The sequence below is a fragment of the Trichosurus vulpecula genome, chromosome 4 (assembly GCF_011100635.1).
Source record: "Trichosurus vulpecula isolate mTriVul1 chromosome 4, mTriVul1.pri, whole genome shotgun sequence".
NCBI lineage: Eukaryota > Metazoa > Chordata > Mammalia > Diprotodontia > Phalangeridae > Trichosurus > Trichosurus vulpecula.
In genome coordinates, this window is record NC_050576.1 from 159,662,353 (window position 1) to 159,669,669 (window position 7,317).

Here is a 7,317-nt window from a genome sequence, read left to right on the forward strand (position 1 = left end):
TCTACAGCTGCTGTTGCTTCCGGCCCCAGGCCCACCTGGTGGGAGGAATTAAGTGGCAGATCAGAGCAGGAGTGCACAGCCTGCTGAAGATCTAAGCCCAGTCCAGGTTGGGGGTTCTTGGGGAAGGAGGAGTGCTGGTGTGGCAGAGCTGGCGCATCCCCCCCCCCCAAACGTGGAACATAGAACTCTTCAGTCTACAAGCAGTCATACCCCGCTGAAAAACTCAAGGGTCAAGTTAGTTGGTTGGGAATATGGCCAGGCAGCGAAAACACACCCAGATTCAGTCTCAGACTTTGGATTCTTTCTTTGGTGACAAAGAAGACCAAAACATACAGCCTAAAGAAGTCAACAAAGTGCAAGAGCCTACACCAAAAGCCTCCAAGAAAAACATGAACTGGTCCCAGGCCATGGAAGAGCTCAAAAAGGAGTTGGAAAAGCAAGTTAGAGAAGTAGAGGAAAAATTGGGAAGAGAAATGAGAAGGATGTGAGAAAACTATGAAAAACAAGTCAATGACTTGCTAAAGGAGACCCAGAAAAATACTGAAAAATACACTGAAGAAAACAACACCTTAAAAAATAGACTAACTCAAATGGCAAAAGAGCTCCAAAAAGCCAACGAGGAGAAAAATGCCTTGAAAGGCAGAATTAGCCAAATGGAAAAGGAGGTCCAACGGACCACTGAAGAAAATACCACCTTAAAAATTAAATTGGAGCAAGTGGAAGCTAGTGAGAAATCAAGATATTATAAAACAGAACCAAAGGAATGAAAAAATGGAAGACAATGTGAAATATCTCATCGGAAAAACCACTGACCTGGAAAATAGATCCAGGAGAGATAATTTAAAAATTATTGGACTACCTGAAAGCCATGATCAAAAAAAGAGCCTAGATATCATCTTTCAAGAAATTATCAAGGAGAATTGCCCTAATATTCTAGAATCACAGGGCAAAATAGAAATTGAAAGAATCCACCGATCGCCTCCTCAAATAGATCCCCAAAAGAAATCTCCTAGGAATATTGTCGCCGAATTCCAGAGCTCCCAGATCAAGGAGAAAATACTGCAAGCAGCCAGAAAGAAACAATTTGAGTATTGTGGAAACCCAATCAGAATAATCCAAGATCTGGCAGCTTCTACATTAAGAGATCGAAGGGCTTGGAATACAATATTCCGGAGGTCAATGGAGCTAGGATTAAAACCTAGAATCACCTACCCAGCAAAACTGAGTATCATGCTCCAAGGCAAAATATGGATTTTCAATAAAATAGAGGACTTTCAAGCTTTCTCAGTGAAAAGACCAGAGTTGAATAGAAAATTTGACTTTCAAACACAAGAATCAAGAGAAGCATGAAAAGGTAAACAAGAAAGAGAAATCATAAGGGACTTACTAAAGTTGAACTGTTTTGTTTACATTCCTACATAGAAAGATGATGTGTATGACTCATGAGACCTCAGTATTAGGGTAGCTGAAGGGAATATGCATATATATATATAATATACATATATATACATATATATGTTTACATATATAATATACATATATATACATATATATGTTTATATATATGTATAAGAGAATGTGTATGTATGTATATATGTATGTACATAAAAATATATATATATATGAAGAGAGAGAGAGAGAGAGAGTGGACACAGGGTGAGCTGAAGATGAAGGGAAGATATCTAAAAAAAAATCAAATTAAGGGATGAGAGAGGAATATATTGACAGAGGGAGATAGGGAGAGATAGAATGGGGTGGATTATCTTGCATAAAGGTGGCAAGAGGAAGCAGTTCTGTGGGAGGAGGGGAGAGGGCAGGTGAGGGAGGAGTGAGTGAATCTTGCTCTCATCAAATTTGGCCTAAGAAGAGAATATCATACACACTCAATTGGATATCTTACCCCACAGGAAAGAAGAGGGAAGAAGATAAAAAGGGGGGGCATGATGGAGGGGAGGGCACATGGGGTTAGAGGTAATCAAAAACAAACACTTTGGAAAGGGGACAGGGTCAAGGGAGAAAATTCAATACAAGGGGATGGGTTGGGAAGGAGCAAAATATAGTTAGTCTTTCACAACATGAGTATTGTGGAAGGGTTATACATAATGATACACATGTGACCTATGTTGAATTGCTTGACTTCTTAGGGAGGGTGTGTGGGAAGGGAAGAGGGGAGAGAATTTGGAACTCAAAGTTTTAAAAACAGATGTTCAAAAACAAAAAAAAAGTTTTTACATGCAACTAGAAAATAAGATACACAGGCAATGGGGCGTAGAAATTTATCTTGCCCTACAAGAAAGAAAGGGAAAAGGGGATTGGAGGGGAGTGGGGTGACAGAAGGGAGGGCTGAATGGGGAACAGGGCAACCAGACTACACGTCATCTTGGAGTGGGGAGGAGGGTAGAAATGGGGAGAAAATTTGTAATTCAAACTCTTGTGAAAATCAATGCTGAAAACTAAATATGTTAAATAAATTTAAAAAAAGAAATAATATCTTACATTTGCTATGTGGGCAGCTAGACGATGCATTGGATAAAGCACTGGTCCTGGATTCAGAAAGACTCATCTTCCTGGGTTCAAATCTGGCCTCAGACACTTACTAGCTGTGTGACCCTGGGCAAGTCACTTCACCTTGTGTGCCTCAGTTTCCCCATATGTAAAATGAGCTGGAGAAGGAAATGGCAAACCACCCCAGTATTTTTGCCAGGAAAACCTTAAATGGGGGGACAAAGAATAGGACATGACTCAAAAGGATGAACAACATTTGCTATTACAATGTTTTACTATTTTTTTCAAAATGTTTTCCCATACATCATCTTATTTGACCCTTACAACAACCCTATGAGAGAGATAAAATAGATATCAATAATGCTTCCTGTTTCCTGTTACAGTTACCCACCTGATTCTTCACAGAAACTTGGGCAACACCTACTGCTTTGAAATTCTCCCCTGGTGGCCATGAATGAACTTTTAACTTGAGCCACTCTCCATTTGTGTATGCCTATATGTGTCTGTGTGTATGTATGTGGATATGTATGTATGTGTATATGTATGTATTTGTGTGTGTATGTGTGTATGTATGTATTTGTGTATGTACGTATATATGTATCAGTTGCAAGTCATGTCATCATCATCCTGATATCACGGTCCTCTTTGAGAACAAAAAACAAACCATACACACAAACCACATAACCACATGTATATGTATATGTATATATACACATTTATATATTTTTAATTGTCAGCAGCTAATAATAGGTGTTTACCTTTAGAGAGAGATTTAAAGTTTTTGGAACGCTTTAGTGTTACACTTTTATTTGATAATAATATGTCACATGAATTCTGGAGGTTAGAAAATCTGGTTCAGGTTCTAGCTGTGGCACTTGTGGTATAGGAGATTCAGTCAGAAGGCCTGGATTTTCATTTCTCTTCACTAGTTTATGAAATTGAACCTAACAGGAGCTCATAATCTAGGCTGGCTATGGGCCGCAAATGAATGAATGAAGATATTGTGAAACTATTCTGGATCTTTGATATACTCAAATACCTCATCCTCCAGCTTTGTAGTTAGGTTAGTCTCTTTCTCAGTGGCCTTGTAGGAGAAATTTAATTCTAAAGCCAAATGCTCTCTAAACTACAGTGTTGAGGTATCCTAAAATATTTATGAAATGGTCTTTCTTTTACATTTCTAAAAGAATTTAGCTGTATTCTATCCTACCGATTTTTGCATGTATGAAGCCAGGAAGTCTAGGATTAAAATTTTTAATTGATATTAATGATATCAATATCAATTGATAAAATGTAGAAATTTTTAATTAATAAAAGATAGGACCCATTGGATTTGGCACTGGCTTAGGTGGACAGTATGGACAGCGATTGTCTATTGCTAATCTTCAGTGCAGTATTGCCATACAAATTTTGGAATATGAATGCAATGGAATATTACTGTACCATAATAAATACTCTTTGTAAAGAATCTAGAAAAAATATGGAAAGATCTGTATGAAGTAATACATATTGAAGGAAACAAACCAAGATATTCAAAATAACCACAATCATGTAAGTAATAACATCTCTAAAAAGAAGCTAAACACTAGTGAATTGGAATGAACAATTTTAGGTCTTGAGAACCAATCATGAAACAACAGATGTTTTCAGTAGAAAGGTGAGGGACCATGTCTATGGAATGTCACCCACTGTCAGTCACAGCCTGTGTTTGGCTGGGTTGACAAAAATAGTTTTCTTTGTCACAAGAAAGGATTCGTAAGTTTAAGGGGAAATGATTTTGGGGTGAAATAAAAGACAAAAAATATTGTTTTCAAGCATGATATTATTATCCTTAAAAGGCTGCCTTGGGAACTCTGATCAATGCAATGACTGGTTACCATTCCTGAGGAGTCATGATGAAACTTGCCATCCCTCCTCACAGAGAGGTAATAGAGATTTTTGGGAGGGTCAGTGCCAATGAGGGAATTTGTTTTCCTTTTCTACGCATATTTGTGACAGGAGTTTTGCTTTCCTTTCTTTTTCAAGGGGAGAGGGGTGGGAAGGTGGAAGGGAAAAAAGGTAGATTTTTGTCCACTAAAAAAATTAACTAGATTTTTAAAATGCTTGAACAAAGGATGCTTTAACTGTTAGCAATTCTTGTCCCCAAGTGGGATAATTGCTCTCTCACCCTAATGTTTTCCTGTATAGCAGGCAGTAAGTCACAACAAGCTTGTCTAAGCTGCTTCTATAAAGCATGGCCATTATTACTATTTCTGAGGCATTGCTTCCAACCACAAGAGGATATTGCAGTAGTAGGAAGTAGTGGTTAGGGGAGAAAGAAGAGGGGATGGTAACAGTGAACTTCCTTTTTAGCTTCTGGAATGCGTCTTCAACAAATCATTTCACAAACACACACACAAACACACACATACACAACTTCACTTTACTCCTCTGTAAATTGTACATAAAAATATTTACACTCTTACCTCAAAGGGATATTGTGAGAAAAATACTTTGTAAACTTTAAGGACTATGGAAATGCTATTTATTGTTATCTGGACACTGGAATGTCTTGGTGGTCATAGGATAATAGGATATTTATATATGGAAGGAAACTTCCAGGCCATCTTGCCCAACCTTCTCATTTCATAGATGAGAAACTGAAGCCCAAAGAGAAGTGACTATCCCAAGATCACATAATAATGGAGCTGGGATACAGCTAGAACCTGAACAGTGATGTTTCCATTGAATCATGCTGTCTCTGATTAGAGGAGTTATCAAGGACTAACCTGGTCTTCATTGCCACCTTGTGTTTCTTTCAAACACCTGTCCTAAATTTAGAAGGCTAATTCCACAAATGGCATCAGTCTCTCCCTCCCTCTCTAATTGGATAATTATCTGATAACCATTACTTCCACAGCACAAAAAGGTGAAAGCAAAACACAGCATACAACTCACACATATTCCAATAGAGTTGATCGAATGATAGAAAATATCACAGGAAGTGACTGACTTGATCTCCCACAGCTAGATGGCACGGTGGGTAGAGTGCTTCTTCTGGAGTCAGGAAGACCTGAATTCAAATCCTGCCCCAAACACTTACTAGCTGTGTGACCCTGGGCAAGCCACTTAACCGTATTTGCCTCAGTTTCCTCATAAGTAAAATAAACTGGAGAAGGAAATGGCAAACCATTCCAGTATCTTTGCCAAGAAAACTCCAAAAGAGGTCAGGAAGAGTCAGACACAACTGAAACACTACTAAACAACAACAAAAGCTTGATCTTGGATCCCCTCAGTTAATGCTTCCAAATGAGGGACATAGTCCTTTTGAGCCTGTAAAGTTTCCATTCCTCCACCAGATTTCTCTAGACTAAATATATGCACCAGCATCTATGGAAGGGTCAAAGGACCAGTCTTTGGCAACAATGCCACTTGAGACTGGATTGCTCTTGTTTATGAGAAAATGTTCCATTTCTGAAGTTGTTTGCTTTTCATTTGAAAGGAATTTGATTGAGTGTTCTGAAAAATTTGCAAATGCTAATTGGCCATGGTGCACAAGTGGGAGTTTACAGACGTTCTTTTTGAAGCATTAATTGCCCAGGGTACTTACAGACTCAAAGATAGTCTTTTTTCCCACACTCCTAATTGGTCTTTGGGGCAATTCGGTGTTAACATGCATTCAGGATTCTCAGTGGCCTCAGATGCAGTCACTTGCTTTCTCGTCAGAAAACCTAGAGACCTGCTTCCCATTACTCACCTATGGATGATAGGCAGTGACTTTTGGGAGGTAATGATCATCTCCAGATTGTCAGTCTGCTCTGCTCCAATACCAATAAATTGCCTGAGAACAACTTTGACAAGAACTACTGCTAACTTAAGAGTGGGGGTAGGGCAGGAACTTTTACATAAATCATGAGCAAAGAACAAAACACCAGTTACACATTTGGAAAATAAATTTATGGGGATACAAACACCTGTACTTCAAAGAAAGCTATTAGCTCAACATGCAAGCAAAAAAAGATTATGATAAACAATAAAAAAACTTTAAAAAAGGATTACGATACACCATACTTAACACAAATATTTCTTCTGCTTAAAAAGACTCCCAAAAGGGGAGGGATGTAGGTTACACTTTCAGTGTCAGTATGCAATAAGCAAGCATGATGATAAAATGGCGATGATAATGATGACAATGACAACGACGTAGGCTTGATCACTCCTTTTACAAGTCACAATTCATACATCAGTAGTACTGTAAGGTGGGTCACCAAAGTCAAAAGCCTAATGGAAAAATAAAGTTACCCAGAACAGTACCAGTGCACTGTAGGGAAAATCTGAAAGTGATTTATATATCTATAGATATATGTATAGATCTGCATATATATGCAGAGAAAGAGCTGATTTGAATTGGTAGAAGGAATTTCCTCATCTGGGAGTTCCCTATGGCAATGAAATCTCAGATCTAGGCTCTATACTACCCTATGGTATTTATTATGTGCCACTTATTATTATGTATCTAAATATTACATGTGAATATTATTATGTGTATGCTTATTATTATATGTGTACGCACATTTTTTCTTGTTCATTCATTTTAGTCATCTCTGACTCTTCGTGACACCACTTGGAGTTTTCTTGGCAAAGATACTGGGGTGGTTTTGCTATTTTCCTCTCCAGTATACACACATACACACATACACAAGCATGTGTATGTGTGTATGTGTGTATGTGTGTATATATTGTGTACCTTTATAACAGTTTCCCCAATGAGGCACTTCTGCCTCACTGTTCTCAGCCCTTCAGGAACACAAGCAGGCAGACACGGGTCATAAA